This window comes from Schistocerca piceifrons, chromosome 2 (assembly GCF_021461385.2).
Source record: "Schistocerca piceifrons isolate TAMUIC-IGC-003096 chromosome 2, iqSchPice1.1, whole genome shotgun sequence".
Taxonomy (NCBI): Eukaryota; Metazoa; Arthropoda; class Insecta; order Orthoptera; family Acrididae; genus Schistocerca; species Schistocerca piceifrons.
In genome coordinates, this window is record NC_060139.1 from 406,586,072 (window position 1) to 406,606,865 (window position 20,794).

Below are 20,794 nucleotides of genomic sequence, written 5' to 3' on the forward strand. Positions count from 1 at the left end.
AAACAAAACAGAATAAATAATGTGTAACCATATTTATAAGGAAAATAACATATTATTAATGCCAATTATATTTGAGGATAACAGTGTTCCTCATCATAGTGAATGTAGCTTCGTACTAGAAAAATTCTACAACATAAGTCTTATCAGATAAACATATAAATACGGGAAAGACATAAATACCCAAGGGTACACAAACATATAGCAGAATAATACAAGGAAAGGACAGTTTTGTTTTACTGCAGTATTTTGCAAACAAAACTTTCTTTACTTCTCGGAGATCTCCCTTCATTCCTCATTATCTGCAAAAGTCCTATCTATACCTGCTTTCTGTACTTTTCTCGTACAGCCTCTCAGTGCATTTATTCAAATTCATCGCAACTCATTCTCTTATAGGCTACCCCCTCTTAAACTAACTTAAATCTACTGAGCTCAGATGCTAAACTAAGGGACGAGGCAATGCAGCAGCACATAAAACAATATAAACAGCAATGAAAAAAAAAATGGAAAATCGCAAAGCAAGCTACAGTAAATCTAAATTACCAAGCAATTCAACATTACAACTAATATGAGGCAATGCACAGCAAACAAAACAAAAAAAAAAACAAATCTGGCTTAGCAGAGTAACACAAATTAAAGTTCAGTAGCACTATGCCTGGCAAACAGCAGCTTATATCTAAACATGACATAGCTCAAGCAGAAAAAATATTACAGTAAAATCAACAATGCAGATAAGGGAAATGTATATTCACATCTTAATGTCTATGTAATTAAAGTGGTGCACCACAAGAAGTTATTCTACCAAAAACGTTACCAAGTACTTGAAAAGAAAATTATGTATGCAGTTCCTGTTATTAGTCCCTTCTTATTGTTCTCTCCATTCCAAGAGCTCCTTTTTCGAAGAATGTGGATCAGAAAATACTTATTTAATAAATCTGTTGACAGAAAGTGTTCACATTAGCAGATGCATTTAAGTTTATTTTATAAAACCAATGCTGCAACACAGCTGGAAACCAGATATTAAACAAAATGAGCAATCTCTTAACTACAAAGACAATAGATGTAAAATGTTTCTAATCATTTCATTAGGCATTTTAGTAAATATCATAAATTACGAGCTCCACAGTATGCTTTTAACAAGGAAATGTCAATAGCGAGGAAAATGGCCTCCCCTTTCTTTTTTTTCTACCTGTGCCGCTGAAAGGCTAATGGCTTTTTTTCGGGCGGCTGTCGCCCAGGTGGGTGCCCGCGACGCATTACGTGCAGGTGGTCACTTAACTTTCTTACGGAAATATTTACGACAGCAGTTTCCGCTACAGTGACAGTCTCACATAAAAATATTTCACAGGTCAAGAATTTGCGTTACAAATCTGTAGAAACAAAATGCTATTGATATAACAGTGTCCAAAAAATTTTCGTCTGCATTGTAATACATTCACGCATGTACACACACATTTCATAACTCTTGAAGTACGTTTCTTGGTTTCCAACATCCTTTTCATAAATCAGATTCCCTAACCACTACTCATTATTCCTTACCTTATTAAACATATACATATTCGTCGACACTTTTTCAATATTTTATCATAATAAATACGTAGCATAATCAAATTCCTCATTTAGCATCAGCTTATTGATCATAAACATACCTCAACAGCATAATACATATCGTCGTCGTAAAAATAACATCATAACACCTCAGTCAAATCTCAAAAAGGTCGTAGTTTTCTGCAATAATTTCAAACCATAAAAAATATTCTCTGCTCATTTCAATAGTGTCATCTGCCTCAAACGTACTTTAAAAATCATGATCTCATATCAAATACATCATTCAAAGCTCTCATAGTATTACAATGGTTCTGAAAAAATATGAACAGTTTACAAAGTACAGACAAAATACAGTTTCATAAGTGTGAAGTTATCCAACTGTGTAATTACGTAAACATCTGTCACTGATATAGTAAAATAAATGTTTGTCTCTCTCAGTTACATGATCAGAGAGCTGTGTAATTTGTCTGTTAGAGAAATATGGTACTGATGTGTAAAGTTGTATAAGCAAATACCATATTAGCTAGGGTTCCTTGTGGTTGCCACACACACGGTACACAAAGTAAGCGTGTACCCCCCTGAGGATAAATGTAATTATACCCTCAGGTGTTACAAATTACAGTAATGGAATGAAATGTATCACGGAAAACTTTCTTTGTAATTCAAAAATATTTAAAAATAAATGTTTTAAGTACAAAATTAATCACTCAAATACGTGTACTGTAGCGCTAAATGTGCGTCTTGTTGCAACATAATCTGTGTGGAAGTGTCTTAGTTATTGTCCTCCGAAAGCTAAGTTCTGCAGAAGTCAATGTACTTACCTCATAATACACAAAAGTGAAATGCTTTGCGTATAAATGTCTTAGTTATTACGCTTATTGCCGTGATGAGGAAAGTACTGTAAAGTAACGTATTGTTATGCCACGAAAAAGGCTGTCTCATTGTTGCTATACCACAAAAGTTACTACTAAAACATATTTTTCTTCCTAGAAGAATTCAGAAAACTGTGCAGATATAAAACAGATACACTGCAAAAGCAACATTGTAAATTGTCACTCATTAGTAGCGTCGTGATAACATCGTGTAGCTGTCACATAAACTAACCACTGTGTCCTTTGGTATCTCACAGAAAGTACTTTAAATCCAGAATATATTTTCAAGTAAACCAAAATGTTGCATTAAAATCTCATTAGCAGTACTGGTAAATGTTCTAAGTATGTAATCCTTATAGTCGTTCCATAATCGTGCAACTAACAAGCAAGAATGTACACACACAATATCACTGTTACGTCTGTTCACTACAACAATGCATTCGTCATTTCTGTTTCAATAAGTTCTCTTGGTTCTTGACTGGATATTTAACTTCAAACATTGTTGCATGTTAACGGTTTCTTAAGTCTGACAAAACATACTAGAAATGTGACGTGAAAAATTTTATGGCAAAGACTAAGTTAAAAAGCAGATTATCTCTCAATAAACGGTTTTACATGTGAAATGTGGTGTAAACCTTTACTCTTCCTAGTACGCAGAGTTTAAACTTTAACTCAATTATCATGTGGTATATGTCGGTGAGAGTGCTAAAATTTTTTCTCAAGGTTAGCGTCTATGTTATTTTTCCCTGAGCCAGCCGGCGCACGTGGCTGCCTGCGATGCGAGTCATTGTCTGTCTCTTTGTTGGCGCGCGCCGTTATTGGGATTAGGAGACCGAACTTCTACAAATTCACCGTGACGAGAGGGCCCAGCCGTGTTAGAATCCCGCCAGTTCTGATGAAATTGACATCTGTTGTTATGATTATATCGTCTGTCGTCATGTCGGTAGATTCCGTAGTTTCTTCCTTGTCGGTCACGTGGTGAAGAATTTCTCCCTGAATCGTAACTCCGCGCTGAACTGTTGCGTCTGAAGTTATTCTGTCTCCCCTGGTAATAATTGTTTTGGTTCCCATAGTGTCTGTTTCTGTGGTTATCTCTGTCATATTCATTACTACGGAAATGCGATCTTTCTCTGTAACTATTATTACTCTGCCAGTGGTTGTCATATGGGTAGTGTCTGTTTTGGTCACGATTTGCGTTGTAAGAATAGCCTTGTCGTGTCCACTTATTATTTCTTTCATCGCGGAATTGCGACGGATGTGATCTGTAATTGTTGTGCTCCTGCGTTCCGCGATTGTCAGTGTCAATTTCCAGTTCTTGTAAGAGTCCTTGAAATGCTTCAATGTCGTCTTTGCAACGTCCTGCCAAAAGAATATGTCGTAAATGTTCAGGCAGTTTGATTAAGCAAATGCGGATGAGTTCTGAGGGGCTGTATGGGTTTGAAAGATATTGATTCTTATGCAACATGTCTTCAAAATATTTCACAAGACTGGAGAATTCAGATTGTTCGAAATGTTTCGTCATTATGATGCCATGTTTTACTCGGTCTTGTGTGGCTTGAGGCCAATATGCTGAGAGGAAGGCATGGTAAAATTCTCCTTCACTGTGGCAATAGTGAATGACCGATTGCATTCTTACAGCCACACATGAATTCTAATCTGTGTTCTAATGACCAGTTGGGAGGAAAACAATGAGAGAATTGATGGAGCCACGCTTGTGGATGAATGTCGTTGCCAGAATTCTTAAATGTTTTGAATTTACGTGTAGTAATGAACAGCTTCTAGTCAAAATCATCATGTCGGCAAGTCGCATGTCGGTCATTGTTACGTCGTTTCGGCGGTTCCATCTCAAAATTCGGAGTACCTTGCCAACTTCTTTCACAATTTCCGAAGTGCCCTGTGTTGTTATTTTGTGTTTGTTCCGTATTTCTATGTCCCTCTTCCCATACTGGAGCGCGAGTGTCCTCTGACATATGTAATTCTTGTATTACTTGTGCCAAATGATCTTGTACTTCCCGGATTTCTCTTTTGTACTGTGTATTGATTTGATTTTGATTTTGTTTGAATTTTCTAATTTGTTCATACTCTTCTGTGTCAGTGAAGGCTACAGGTCTTGTGTCATTCAGATCATCATCTACCTTTGTAGATAAGTTAGTGACCTGATCCGAAAGTTTGGCTACTTTCTCCGATAGTGAACACATTTCCTCAGTGTGTTTTTCTGAACCAAGTTTCAGAGTGTCCATTTGTGTTGAAATCGAATCTACTGTGTCCTTCAAGTTTTCCTGAGTTTTTGCAAGTTGCATAACCGAATCGGTAGATGCAACTGATTCAAATTTAGCTTGCAAGGTCTCATGATTTTCATGAACAGTAGTTTCCAGTTCTTTTATGGCTGCTTCGTGATTCTGTAGTGCATTTTCATGACGCGAAAAAATAGGTTGGAAATGTTCACAAATTTGTGTTTTTACGTCATTACAGACTTTTTGACATTTCGATTCAATGTGATGTAACTCAGTAGTTAAATCCTCATGTGTTTGTTCAAGAGTTTGCTCCAATGAGTCTAACTTTTGAAGATTTTGTTCCATTGCGTCTAACTTTTTAAGATTTTGTTCCATTGAGTCTAACTTTTGAAGCTTTTGCTGTGTCTGTCTCTGATTTTGTTCCATTGTGTCTAACTTTTGAAGCTTTTGCTGTGCTTGTCCCATTTGTTGTATTAATTGTAATAACAATGCATTGGTGTCTGAAACATGTTCCTCAGTGCTTTTCGGCAGTGAATTTACACCGGAAACATTCACATTTTGACAAGCAGAAAATGTGTCTTGACTTATTGGAGAAAACGGTGAGGATCCAAAACCTGAATCTACAATATTTGCGAGATCGTGTCGTGTCATTTCGGCTTCCTGAGGCGAGCTATTGCCGACCGATCGATCGATAATGCGTCCCTCTTCACTAATTGTTTCACTGTCCACGCTATTGTTTGCCGTCCGCTCCATTTCCCTATGCACAATTACCAAATTACTACTTTGAACCTCAGTTAATTCATTACTCGGTGGCGCTAACACACTGCTTTCGTTTTCACTGTCCTTTCTCAGTTTACTTTGGAGCCTAGTATTACGTTTTTCACACGCCATTATTGTCACAGTATTTCACACGACAACACAGAAAAACACAATTTGAAGATCAAAAATAAGAGAACACATTAAAATAGCACTGAAAATAATATCTAGTTAATTGCAAGCGTAGCTGCGAAATACTTGGTGCAAATCTATATGCATGCCACAACTGTTTTACTGTACAACAATGAAAGGCTACAACTACAAAGGAGATTCTCTCTACAATTACGCGCTAGCAATAAACAAAATCTACACTAATTACACAAACTACAAGAAAAATCAGAAGATTCCAGTGAGGTATCCTAGGCTAAGGGTCGACATATGAAACTTCCCCTTTGAACAAATTATACATGACTGTGCTTAAACTGACACACAATATTTTGTTAGCGCAACGCAATCTGACTTTCAAACTTCCCTACAAAAGAATGGCCCTGACTGACATTAAACTATACCTTTCACAAATCACTTACCTCACAAAAATCTTCGCTGCTCAAGCTACTGCAATACAGCGAGCGCCACTACTGCCAGTTAAATAACAGATTCAAACTACTGAAGGCACTAACTACTGACAGGGATAGTTAGCAAATGGAAGTTATTAATAGAGAGCAAACAATGTATTTACCTTGATATCATCATGTATAAATATAGCAGTTCATGACAAATTTCAAAACTCCGCCATCTCTCTCCCCACATCCACCACTGCTGGCGGCTCACCTCCAACTGCGCAACGCTACGCGCTGTTCACATCCAGCTGCCGCTGCCCAACACTACAATGGCAGACAACAATGCAAACTACCCACAGACTGCACACAGCACAGCCAGTGATTTTCAGAGCGCTACGTGGCGTTACCAATATAAGAACCTAAACATCCTACTTACATAAAGAAAACATAAACAGCCTACTTACATAAAGAAAACATAAACAGCCTACTTACAACGCGCTGCTTCCCTGAGAATCCTCCCGGCGGATTAGTTCGAACTCCTCTGTGCCGGCCAGCCTATGGGTGGTTTTTAAGGCGGTTTTCCGTCTGCCTCGGCGAACGATGGCTGGTTCCCCTAATTCCGCATCAGTTACACTATGTCGGCAATTGCTGCGCAAACACTGTCTCTACGTAAGCGTACATCATAATTACTCTACCACGCAAACATTTGTGGTTACACTCGTCTAGTATGAGACTTTCTCTCTCTCTGACAGATCATTCCATATAGAGTCGTCAACATACCATCCCATATTTTTATGTGTTCTTTTGTTATCTTTTTTGCCGGCCGGTGTGGCCGTGCGGTTCTAGGCGCTTCAGTCTGGACTCGCGTGACCGCTACGGTCGTAGGTTCGAATCCTGCCTTGGGCATGGATGTGTGTGATGTCCTTAGGTTAGTTAGGTTTAAGTAGTTCTAAGTTCTAGGGGACTGATGACAATAGATGTTAGGTCCCATATTGCTCAGAGCCATTTGAACCATTTGTTATCTTTTTGAAATTTTCCTGACATAAAATAGCTTACGTTTTCATATTATCCAGTACATTTTTAATATTATTAAAGTCTATAGCAATATGTTTGTCACTGAGCCTGTTAATGCATCCATTCCTGTTAATGCATCCATTAAGTGCGTTGTATTCGGAGCATTGAAACCTGGTCTTCTGTGATCAAGAGCAACGCGACGAATTTATTATTTTCCACCTGTATACCTTTCAGATTTCTCCGAATGGTGTCCAGAGAACCATCGTGCTATACTGTTCTTCTTTCTTATTGTCTGCAAATGTTGTGGTTCCAGCTTTAATAGTCATACTGCAGTTGGTTTTATATATTTTGTTTTCTTGTTTCCTATCATGCATTCCTGCATTATTCTCACAGAAACCGCTAGTTATCGAATCGATTCTACATTAACAGTCTTCATCTTCGCCACACCGGTATCTTTACCTTTAGAGGACAGTTTTCGTACTGATTTAGTTAGGAAAGAAGAAGTGAGTCACATGAAGCAGCGAAGGAGAGTCGTGAACAGTGTCTACATATCTCACTCAGGAAACGGACTACCTTAAAAAGGAAAGGTTTTGTTTTCGACTACCGGTACGGAAACATAATTTTGATCTGACTGCAAGTTTCAGTATTATGACTGTCCCACTGAACACTTGTATGATTCAGTTGAGTAGCCTAGTTCGTTATTTGAGGTTCTACTTCTTTTTTCCGAAGCTTGTCCTCTTAGTATCGTATTATTTCACGTGATCTGAAAAACGACTCACGAATAGTACCCATACGTTTTCTGTTGTTTCTTTTTCTGTAAAGAGTATATCCGTACAAAATCGTACGTTTAAAAAGCCACACACAGGTTCAAAAAGCACATGTGTTACTAGCTGCTGCTACTCACATTCTTTCAAAAATTTTGTATACATTTTTTGGTCGTCATACGGCAGACGAATTACTATGGCACTTCCAACGAGATGTTTATGTTTTGTTATGATGGATGTTGGGCCACTTCTATCGGATTTCTTGCTTTTTTACCGTTTAACACACTGTGCATTTAAATAGTTTCATAATAAAGCTATCGGATTTTAGAACTTCTTTGTTTTGTAATAGTTTTACCGACGCGTTTGTTGGTAAGTCATTCACTAAAACTACTTCAGAATCGTTTGTACGAATTGTTGTGCACGGATTGTAATTGGCCAACACCTTTCAATAATGTGTGACCCATTCTTGAGAGTTATTCAGTCTCTTCGTCTTATGCCTCTTCACAGTCGAAATATTTGGGGTCATGTCGACATCATCAGTAGCAGCAGCATCAGCGCTTTACCTTGAATGGTAGTTAAATTTGCTCTTTAGGCTTTATAGTACGTTGCACTTACGAATTGCTCCCGGATGTTTCCTTAAGTAATCATCTAGCCATTTCCTTGACCTCTTGACGTCCAGTAATGATTCTCGTTGATCCACTTACGCGAGAATACATGTTCGGCCTACATCCATTTCATTCCACTCATAATTATAGCTTGTGCTCCAGTGTATTCCCCGAATCGCTTACTTCTCAGCCTGTATTTCCTAACTTTTCCACAGCTTGCTTCGCTCCATTGTGCATTTAAATAGTTTCATAATACATTGTGGGGTGTTGTGTGATGTGGGTGGCGCGTCTATTGTGGTATAGTATGTGGGGTGATGTATGATGTGGTATGGTGTGTGGTGATGTGTGGTGTGTGCTGTGGGGTGTGGAGCGATTTATGTGTGGTGTGGGTATGGCGTGGTATGTCGCGCATGGTGATTCACACTGAGAGCTTTTAAAACTCACACAACAGTAGTCTCGCATTTGATCCAAAATATGATAGCCAACCATGTCGTATATGAACTTGTAACTTGTTGCAAGTGAAAAATAGGTCCGTAACACATTTTATAATTAAAATAAATGGCTGTATCTTCTTTTATTTTTTTTTTTATTTCTTGTGATTGGTTTCGGACACCTGCGTCCATTTTGAAAACATCCGCATCGTAAGTGTGACAACTCAGGCGATAGCCCATGTACAAAAACTTCCACTGTTGTAATGATCAAAGCTGCACTATGGCCGACTCACCAACAGCAAATACACTCTAATTTTCGTAAGCATTCTGTACAGTTCACACTGTTGTTTGACGAAAACAATCCGAGCCGAGCATATCTAGCATCTGGGAGATTTGTGACATCATTTAGGAGTCGCTCGCAGAAGCAGCATCACAAATCGACGAATGGAATAGAGAGATTTATATGTAGATTCTGAAGTACTCCAAATGTGCAGGGCATTATATTACTGTCTGCAACATATGTAGATTGTGGAAATATACTGTACTAATGACAAATGAGATGCAGCTGACATATCGGGCAGTTATAATTAATAACTATTTACCTGGCGGACTCAAGCCACTCGCAATCTTCAGGATTACATGTGTTGAGTGGTACTTAAGTAAATAAATTAGTGAAATCAAAGTGAACTAGAAATTAGAATATAAATGGAAAACTTGGTTTAGTTTAGAGAGTTACATACTCGTATTCAGTGGGCAGAACAGCAGAACAGAAGAGACAATGACGTGAAGTCAGCGAGTTCGACATAAGCGGGCGCTGTCGATTCAGCCGTCAGGGCATCGCCCGACCGGCTCACGTGTTTCTCAGTTGTCGCATGTGAGCAAAGGCCCTCGCCTACATTCCAAGAGCCAATGACCGACGTTAAGAAGATTCTTCAAGAAGCTTTTCAACGTGACGGAAGAGGCAATGACCGGCTCACGTGTTTCTCAGTCGTCACATGCGATCAGAGGCCCCCGCCTACATTCCAAGAGCCAATGACCGAGGTCAAGAAGATTCTTTGAGAAGCTTTTCAACGTGACAGAAGAGGCAATGGCCGTGAAGTCGTTCACCTCCAGTGAACTGAAGTGAATAAATACGCGAGACGCGGTGGGCCCGACAGATGAAGACAGATGAAGACAGACGGAGACGAAGACGAGACACGAAGGAAGAAAAGAAGAGTAGCAGTAGTTTTCAGTCAGTTTCGGTGCTGAAGACCTTCATGTAAGAAGAGACTACATCATGCACAGTCGCACCAAGTCCGCCGCTGTAATGGAATAGCAAGCAGCAGCCGCGGCGCCAGAAGACAGAAGTTAAAAGGTATTGGAAGTCTGATTTTTACGTACCCGGGTGACTCGCGAGGACAGGAAGGAGACGGCCTCACCTCAGCAGTCACCTGTGAGCTGGGATAAAGACCTGACAGCCGAAGACTGGCAAGCGGGAGTCCGTGGTTCGAGTTCGGGACACGGGCCTTGCCCCACCGCGCCGCTCCGCTGGTCGACGCACAACACACGCGGCCGCTTAGAGAAGAGAAACACTGGGACGCCACACCCAAGGTATCATCCGATGCACGACTTCGCTCGCAATAGTTAAACCGGCCACCTCGCGCTGCGCGTCTCCGATCCAGCTGGGCGAGACGGCGACACGAGATTCACACCACTACGCGTAATCAGACGCCGCCGCCGCCGCCGCCGCCTCCGCTGCCGCAGCAGAAGACTTCACAAACGACACAGCTGCCGCTCTCCGAACCAGAACATCCCGTAAGATACAGTTGTACAAATCTTCAATAAAAGTTATCTTATGCAAAATGATGTTTCATTCGACCTCATACCCGAGCCAAGGAAGAACCCACCCTGCCCACATGTTGTTAAGAGAGAAAAGTTAATTTATTTAATATTTTCACCCTGACAGAATGCTTTAGAATGCTCATCCTGACAATTAACAGCATCAAAAGAGAAAACACAGTTACATTGAGTGACAGAAGTGTCACATGTAGTAACACAACTGTTACATTTGATGTCAGAAGCCATTGTAGTTGTTACATTTGGTGTCAGAGAAAAAACCCCTGGCTCAATATGAGGTGTGAATGACAGTCACTAAAGGTCCCCAGTTAGTATTTTTTAATGTGTGAAGGGATAGAGGTTTGCATAGTAGTCGTAATATTTTTTTTTAGAAGTGTATTCTCTCTCATAATTTTACGAGTTTGTCGAAAATATTGAAACATCCTTTTCATTCAGTGTGGTAAGATTGTGTAACTAACAGTTTGTAAAATGATGACACGAAATCGTACAAAGTCAGAGTCAGCACCACAAGCGGTTTCTACTGAGGAAGCTATTCAGAGCTTAGTTAATCAAATAGCACAGCTTAAAAATGATAATAATGCATTATTTAAGCAGTTGTGTGAGGTTAGGCAAACCAGTTCAATCCCTCCCACCCTAGATTCCTCAGCAGCAGCCTTAGTAACTCCTTTTTCAGGTGAACCTGGCGAGGACATAACAGCCTTTTTTGATGATTTAGTAGCAGCTGCAAAGTTAGGATCATGGTCAGATGAACAGCTCTTACAAATGACAAAGTTAAGATTGACAGGAGAGGCTATAGCACACGTATTATACCATGAAGAATTACGGAATGCTCCAACATTTGAGGAATTGAAGAAAGGATTGCTTAAACGTTTTCAAAAACAGAACAGCTGTAGATTTTATAGGGAACAATTACACACTATCACTCAGAGGCAGAACGAGTCGTTAGAAAGCTTTGTAGATAGGATTAGAAAAGTTAATATTAACACCTATCAGTTGACAACTAGTGATGAAGCAAATAAAGTTATTTTACAAGAGGCAGAAGATAGAGCTCTGGATACATTTTTACGTGGGTTACCGCCTGAAACGTCCCGTCGTGTCAGGGCAGAGTTTCCTAAAAATTTAGCAGAAGCTGTATCTGTGGCGACAGCTTTTGAAGAAATTGACATTGCCACCAGATACAAGGAGAAGCGAAATATATTTTCAGCAGGAGTACGATGTTTTAGGTGCGATCGACACGGACATATAGCAAAAAACTGCAGACAACCTCAATGCACTAATTGTCAAAGAATAGGTCACACATTCAAGGAATGCAGGTCTAAGAAAGTTATTGGAAATAGGAATCAGTTAAACTGAAACGGGAATGTCGGACCCGCCGCCAGGCGTTCCCAATAAAATTTCATGCCATTAAGGCGAATGTGAAGGCGGAATGCTGGTTATCTGCTACCATACAGGATAAAGAGGCAAGGATACTAGTGGATACAGGCGCAAACGTATCAATAGTAAGTAATGAATGTATTGGAGAAAAGAAATATGACCCTCCAAGGTATAGATTGAGTGGAGTAGGAGGAGGTACAGTTAAGTCATTAGGATGTACATAATTGATTTTCTATATTCACGGTGTACAATTTCAGGAAGATGTAGAAGTGGTAACAAAGGTAACTGACGGCTACGACGCGATCCTAGGGTTGGATTTCCTGAATAAACATCACGCTAAAATCGACCTCAGACAGCAAACTGTAGAACTTAGCGGAATAGTGTTTCAGCTAGGTGACACCGCTGCAAAGGGTCCTCTGCCGCAAGATTTCCCTAACCGGAAGACGAAATCAACTATACTGCGTGCAACGTCCTTGAAGGTTGATTCGCGGGATCAGATACCATCTGGCTCAGGAAAGCTTCTCTGGATGACCGTTGACCCCGAAGTACCTACAGATACAGTGTGCCTAATAGAGCCTTTAGAGGAAAATGAGGAATTAGATGTATCACATTGTTTTGTACGTAGGAGTGTTGTACGGGTTCAAGACGTTGAGGGAGAAAGAAAAGTACCGGTACATATTGACAATTTCGGAGTGGAGGACAAAGAGTTGCATAAGGGAATATTAGTGGCTACAGTCAGTACTTTTGAAGAAGAAGATTTCATTTGGTCAGATATTACTGATGGTCAGAAACCAGACGCCTATAAAACCGCATTGGGCCAGAAGATTGAGCATTTGAAAGGAAAGGATAGAGACACGATAGAAGCAGTTTTAGTTGAGTTCCAAGATTTATTTAATGCAGAAGGTCCATTGCCAGCAACAGACATCACACAGCATAGGATCCCAACAGGAAATAGCCCCCCAGTTTATAGGAAGCCTTATAGAGTTGAGCATCACTTACAGCCAGTGCTGGATGAATTTATAGAACAGCATCTAAAAGATGGAATTATAGAATATTCTGATTCTCCTTATAATTCAAATATTGTAATTATTCCAAAGAAGTCTCCCGACGGTACGAAACGATATAGATTTTGTTGTGACTACAGACACCTTAACAAACAAACTATCTCAGATGTTTATCCTCTTCCAAATATTACAGATATCATTGACAGTTTGGGTAACAGTAAATACTTTTCAACAATCGATTTACGTAGTGGATATCATCAATTGGAAGTTGCTCCTGAAGATAGGCATAAAACAGCATTTTCTACCCCTGGAGGCCACTGGCAATTTAAAAGAATGCCTTTCGGTTTGAAAAATGCACCAGCAACTTTTCAAAGACTACTCGATGGAGTATTGCGAGGACTCAAAACTCAGCAATGTTGTGTATATCTAGACGATATTATTGTATTCTCCAGAGACATTAATGAACATGCTGTGCGTCTGTGTAATGTTTTTCGGAGACTTAGAAAAGCTAAATTAACATTAAATATGGAAAAATGTAGTTTTGCATTGACAGAGGTTACATACCTAGGGCATGACATTAGTGAAAAAGGAATTAAAACAGATCCTCGATTAATTTCCGCAGTTAAGGACTTCCCAACACCACAACGCGTTAAGGAAGTACAAAGTTTCATTGGTCTCGCATCGTATTACCGAAAATATGTTCAAAATTTTGCTGAAATTGCCCGACCCTTAACCCAATTATTGAAAAAGGGTGCAAAATTTCATTGGTCTGAAGATTGTGAATCGGCATTTCAAACCCTTAAAGATAAGTTAACACACAGTCCTGTATTAGCCTACCCAGATTATAACAAAGAATTTATTTTATCCTGTGACGCAAGTGGTCATTCAGTAGGGGTTGTTTTGTGTCAGAATATTAATGGCGCGGAATACCCCATAGCCTATGCTTCGAGACAACTAACAACAGCAGAAAGAAATTATTCCACAACGGAGAAAGAATTGTTAAGTGTTATTTATGGTATCAAATACTTTAAATGCTACTTGTATGGTAAGAAATTCAAGGTTATTACAGACCACGCAGCTTTAAAATGGTTGCTTGGATTAAAGGATCCATCTAGTCGTCTTACCCGTTGGGCCCTATGTCTTTCCGAAATGGATTTCGAAGTTATCCGTAAACCAGGCAAAAAACACACGAATGCAGATTGCCTAAGTCGGAAAATAGCACTTTTGGAAGCAACAGGCCGAGATACTGAGGACTGGAGAAAGGCACAAGATGAGGATACAGAATGTAAAAAATACGCAACTCAAAAACAATTTTGCTTTGAAGATGGTGTATTATGCCGTAAAACAAAACTTGGACCGCGAATTGTTGTTCCCCAACACCTTAGACAAGAAATAATGGCAGAGGCCCACGATCATATCCTTGCAGGACACGGTGGACAGCGGACAACCGAAAGACGAGTAGCAGAGCGATTTTGGTGGCAAACCAGAAAGCAGGATGTTGCGCAGTACGTTCGTAATTGCATTGCGTGCGCACAATGAGCTGAACTTTCTCGTTCAAAAATACCCTTACAGAGGCTCCCCGAGGCTTCATGTCCATTTCAAATCTGCGGAGTGGATCTCTACGGACCATTTCATAAAACACCTGCTGGTAATAAGTATGTTCTTACAATTATCGATCACTTTTCACGCTATCTAGCTATGGTGAGTCTCCCAGATCAGCAAGCAAATACAGTTGCCCAAGCTTTAGTTAACAACTGGATACTTAAATTTGGAGTACTTGAAGCTATTATCACAGATCAGGGATCTAATTTTATGTCTGAATTAATGAAACAGCTATGCCACTTACTAAAAATACGCAAATTACGCACAACTCCGTTACACCCTCAGTGCAACCGGCGCACAGAAAGAGTTCATCGGACAATTGGCAAGATGCTTAGTTATTATATTAACGAACAACATTCTAATTGGGATACGTATTTACCAATAATCGTGTCGGTATACAACGCCAAAACGCATGAAGCAACTGGCATGTCACCTAATGAAGTGGTCTATGGGAGAAAAATGCCGTCCCCTTTTGATGTAATCCGGCAGAAAAACGGAAAAGTCGGAGAAACAGTAAGAGATTTCAGTCGAATGATGAAGGATGTATGGAAAAAGGTTCAGAAATCTAATACAAAGGCTTTGGAACGACAGGAAAGATTAGGTAATACCCAAGCTAAATATCCAAATTACAAAATCGGTCAGTGGGTTATGCTTTCAACTCCTTACATAGCGAAAGGAAAAACGAAGAAATTTGTAACAAACTACAGAGGTCCTTATCAAATTATTGAGATCACGTCACCAGTCAACGTTAAATTGCAACTGCCCACCCGAACTACCATTGTCCATGCAAGCTGTTTAAAACCTTTTAAGGGCGCTCCAGATGTAATTCCTTCAACAATAGTGTCTGCTTTTCCGAAGGGTGGAGGAAGTTCCCGTAAAGGAAAAAGAGTGGCCACGCCAGCACAACATACAGACATGGCACCATACAATCTTCGACCAAGGGTGCGAATGTCCTAGTTGAATCTTAGTAGACTGTGGGCAGTATACAAATGTAAATGATTAATAAATTATAATGGTTTATTTTTTAAGAAAGAAAAGTTGAACATAGAAACATGTAGATCTTGTAGTTAACAATGTATTTCCTCTTTTCTTTATTTTTGTTTTTACTAGGTTGGTAGGTTCATAACCATGTTGTTTGCTTTTTTCAGAAAACGCCATGCAAGCATTTCCTACATAAAACCTATCCTACCTCAATTACTCCCTTGACAGTTCCCTTCTGAAGTCATTAGATATGTTCGTAAACTCACAGCAAGGCAAAATTGATACTAATGTTATGATGCAACATGTCTTACAATTAAAAGGTGAACAAAACTAAAATTATAATGCTAGAAACGGGTATATCTGCAACCTTTGTGTTGGTGTTTCTGCTTTGTACAGTTTCCTTTTATTTAAGACGAAAAAATAGGCCAAATAATAATATACCACTTCATCAAATTCCTGTGAACTGGATACCACACTCTTAACTGGTGTACTTCAGTAGTTACTTTTGAGCATTAGTGTATTAATTTTGTTTATTGTACTTCATTCTTTATTAAACAGTCTCTGGTTAAAATAAACAATACTGTAGAATAGATGTTCTTGCATTAGTATAGGATAGATTAAACAGCTGTTGCACTGTAATTTTCTAAGTGCAAAATCTATTTTTTGTTTATTCATTGTCACCAAGATTTGTTACACTTATTACAACCATTTATGTAAGAACTATATGATTCATGACCGTACAGTGCTTTGTAAAGTGATAAAGTATTTTCCACATACTTAATGTGAAGCGTGTGTAATCTTCTAAGTCGAGAGTTTTCAGTGCTTGTGCTTTGTCCGTGTGAAGAGTGGAGGAATGTTGAGCGGTAAATTCGAGGGCGAATTTCTCCGAAGGGTGGAGGAATGTTCAGTGGTACTTCAGTAAATAAATTAGTGAAATCAAAGTGAACTAGAAATTAGAATATAAATGGAAAACTTGGTTTAGTTTAGAGAGTTACATACTCGCATTCAGTGGGCAGAACAGCAGAACAGAAGAGACAATGACCGTGAAGTCAGCGAGTTCCACATAAGCGGGCGCCGTCGATTCAGCCGTCAGGGCATCGCCCGACCGGCTCACGTGTTTCTCAGTTGTCGCATGTGAGCAAAGGCCCTCGCCTACATTCCAAGAGCCAATGACCGACGTTAAGAAGATTCTTCGAGACGCTTTTCAACGTGACGGAAGAGGCAATGACCGGCTCACGTGTTTCTCAGTCGTCACATGCGATCAGAGGCCCCCGCCTACATTCCAAGAGCCAATGACCGAGGTCAAGAAGATTCTTTGAGAAGCTTTTCAACGTGACAGAAGAGGCAATGGCCGTGAAGTCGTTCACCTCCAGTGAACTGAAGTGAATAAATACGCGAGACGCGGTGGGCCCGACAGATGAAGACAGATGAAGACAGACGGAGACGAAGACGAGAGACGAAGGAAGAAAAGAAGAGTAGCAGTAGTTTTCAGTCAGTTTCGGTGCTGAAGACCTTCATGTAAGAAGAGACTACATCATGCACAGTCGCACCAAGTCCGCCGCTGTAATGGAATAGCAAGCAGCAGCCGCGGCGCCAGAAGACAGAAGTTAAAAGGTATTGGAAGTCTGATTTTTACGTACCCGGGTGACTCGCGAGGACGGGAAGGAGACGGCCTCACCTCAGCAGTCACCTGTGAGCTGGGATAAAGACCTGACAGCCGAAGACTGGCAAGCGGGAGTCCGTGGTTCGAGTTCGGGACACGGGCCTTGGCCCGCCGCGCCGCTCCGCTGGTCGACGCACAACACACGCGGCCGCTTAGGGAAGAGAAACACTGGGACGCCACACCCAAGGTATCATCCGATGCACGACTTCGCTCGCAATAGTTAAACCGGCCACCTCGCGCTGCGCGTCTCCCGTCAGCTGGGCGAGACGGCGACACGAGATTCACACTGCTACGCGTAATCAGACGCCGCCGCCGCCGCCGCCGCCTCCGCTGCCGCAGCAGAAGACTTCACAAACGACACAGCTGCTGCTCTCCGAACCAGAACATCCCGTAAGATACAGTTGTACAAATCTTCAATAAAAGTTATCTTATGCAAAATGATGTTTCATTCGACCTCATACCCGAGCCAAGGAAGAACCCACCCTGCCCACATGTTGTTAAGAGAGAAAAGTTAATTTATTTAATATTTTCACCCTGACAGAATGCTTTAGAATGCTCATCCTGACAATTAACAGCATCAAAAGAGAAAACACAGTTACATTGAGTGACAGAAGTGTCACATGTAGTAACACAACTGTTACATTTTATGTCAGAGGCCGTTGTAGTTGTTACACATGATATGTGCAGACAGTATTGGGGAGATATTTGTATCATTCCATTTCACGCCCATTCGAAGAATGCCAGTAAACGAAACGTGTCAGGAAATTAAGACAATAACTGTAGTCAAGACAAACATACAATTAAATTACTTAATTGTGTGCAAATTACCTAGTAGGTAACGTCGAAACCACCATGAGCCTCTTTGTGAGTGACACCCTTATTTATAGTAATGCTACAACGCCCGAAATCTATAGTTGAATAAAGCAAAACCTGCAGAGGACCGAAGATTGATGAAAATACTAGCAGTTGAGGCTCAATATAAAAAAATGTAATGTAGTGCACTCGAATAGTCAGAGAGATTAGCAGCCATTCGACTATACTATTGTTGATAGAACATTGGAAATAATCTACATCTACATGTACATCACATTTAATTGCCTCACACAGGGTCCATCGAACCATGTTCAGAATAATTCTCTAGTACTCAACTCTTGAACAGCGCGTGGAAGAAAACGAGCTTCTGTATCATTGCGTGGGAGATCTCGTTTCCCTTATTTTATTATGATGATCGTTTCTACCTATCAAGGTCCGCGTCAACAAAATATTTTATCATTCGGAGGAGAAAGTTGGTGATTGAAATTTCGTGAGACGATCCCGTCGTAACGAGAAGCCCTTTTTTAATGATGTCTACTTGAAATCCTGTATCATGCCCGTGACACTCTCTCCCCTATTCTCGGTAACACAAAACGTACTGCTCTTCTTTGGAACACAGCGCAGCAGTATTGCAAAAGAGGAAGAGCAAGAGTAGTGTAAGCTGTCTCTTTAGCAGATCTGTTGCATCTTGTAAGTGGTCTGCCAATACGTCTCAGTCTTTGGCTCGTCTTCCCACAACATTTTCTGTTTGTTCTTTCCAGTTTATGGTGTTCTCAATTGTGATTTACGGCCTTTGATCATCGTGTAACAGAAGTTTAACAAATTACCTTTAGCACTCATGTGGGTGACAACACACTTTTCATTATTTAGGGTCAATTACCAATTTTCGCACCGTACAGATATCTTTTCTAAATCGTTTTGCAGTTTGTTTTGCTCTTCTGACGTCTTTACTAGACGTTAAATGACAGAATTAGCAGCAAATTTCGCGAACAACTGCTCAGTCTGTCTCCAAAATCGTTAGGTAGATAATGAACAGCACGGGTGTTATAACAATACCTTGGAGAACACCAGAAATCACTTCTGTTTCACTCGATAACTTTCCATTAGTTACTATAAACTGTGACCTCCATGATAGGAAATCATGAATACAGTCATATAACTAAGACTATATTCCATAAGCAGGCAATTTGATTACAAGTGGCTTGTGAGGTACATTGTCAGTCAAAAGCGTTCTGGAAAGCTAGAAACACGGAATCAATTTGAAATCCCATGCCAACGGCACTCAGCAAGTAGCGTGAATAAAGAGCTACATGTGTTCCGCAAGAACGATGTTTTCTAAATCCATGTTGACTATGTGTCAATAGACCGTTCTCTTCGAGGTAATACACAATTTTCGAACAAAATACTATATATGTTCCAAAATCCTGCTGCATATCGACGCTAATGACATGGACCTGTAATGTAATGGATTACTCCTGTTGCCCTTCTTGATCTGTCAGATCCCTTCGCGTAACCGTCTAGAGAGACGTCTCAAGTTGAAAGTAGTTCGGTAAGAAAAGGCCAGGCTGAGGTTTACTTGAAGAATCCTAAGAAAATGCACTTTCAAAGGCATCTTGTAATATGTCAGACATAAGTATATTCCTCGTATGGCCTTAAGGGATGGGAAAGACCCACCACAGCTTAATAGCCGTGTTAGAAAATCGCTGCATAACAAAGAGAACTTCATCTCAGATTGAAGAGAAGTAAATATCTACTCTCTGGGATCAAAAGTATCCTGACACCCTCAAAAACACACGTTTTTCATATTAGGTGCATTGTGCTGCCACCGACTGCCAGGTACTCCATATCAGCGACCTCAGTTGTCATTAGACATCTTAAGAGAGCAGAATGGGGCGCTTCGTGGAACTCATGGGTTTCTAACGTGGTCAGGTGATTGATTACCCTGTACGCTGGATTTCCACACTCCTAAACATCCCTAAGTCCACTGTTTACGATGTGATAGTGAAGTGGAAACGTGAAGGGACACTTGCGGCACAAAAGCGTACTGGCCGATCTCGTCTGTTGACTGACAGAGACCGTCGACAGTTTAAGAGGTTCGTAATGTGTAATAGGCAGACCATCACACAGGAATTTCAAACTGCATCAGGATCCACTGTAAGTACTATGACACTTAAGCGGGAGGTCAGAAAACTTGGATTTCATGGTAGAGCGGCTGCTCATAATCTTCACATCACGCCGGTAAATGCCAAACGACGCCTCACTTGGTGTAAGGAGCGTAAACATTGGACGATTGAACAGTGGAAAAACGTTGTGTGGAGTGACGAATCACGGTACAAAATGTGGCCATCAAATGGCAGGGTTTAGGTGTGGCGAATGCACGGCGAACATCATCTGCCAGCGTGTGTAGTGCCAAAAGTAAAATTCGTAGACGATGGTGTTATGGTGTGGTCGTGTTATTCAAGGAGGGGGCTTGCAACCCCTATTGTTTTGCGTGGCACTAACACGGCACAGGCCTACATTGATGTTTTAAGCACCTTCTTGTTTCCCACTCCTGAAGAGCAATTCGGGGATGGCGACTGCATCCTTCAACACGACCGAGCACCTGTGGCGGATTGGTTACACGACAGTAACTAGCCTGCACAGAGTCCTGACCTGAACTCTATAGCGCACCTTTGGGATGCTTTTGAACGCCGACAACGTGCCAGGCCTCACCGACCGACATCGATACATCTCCTCAGTG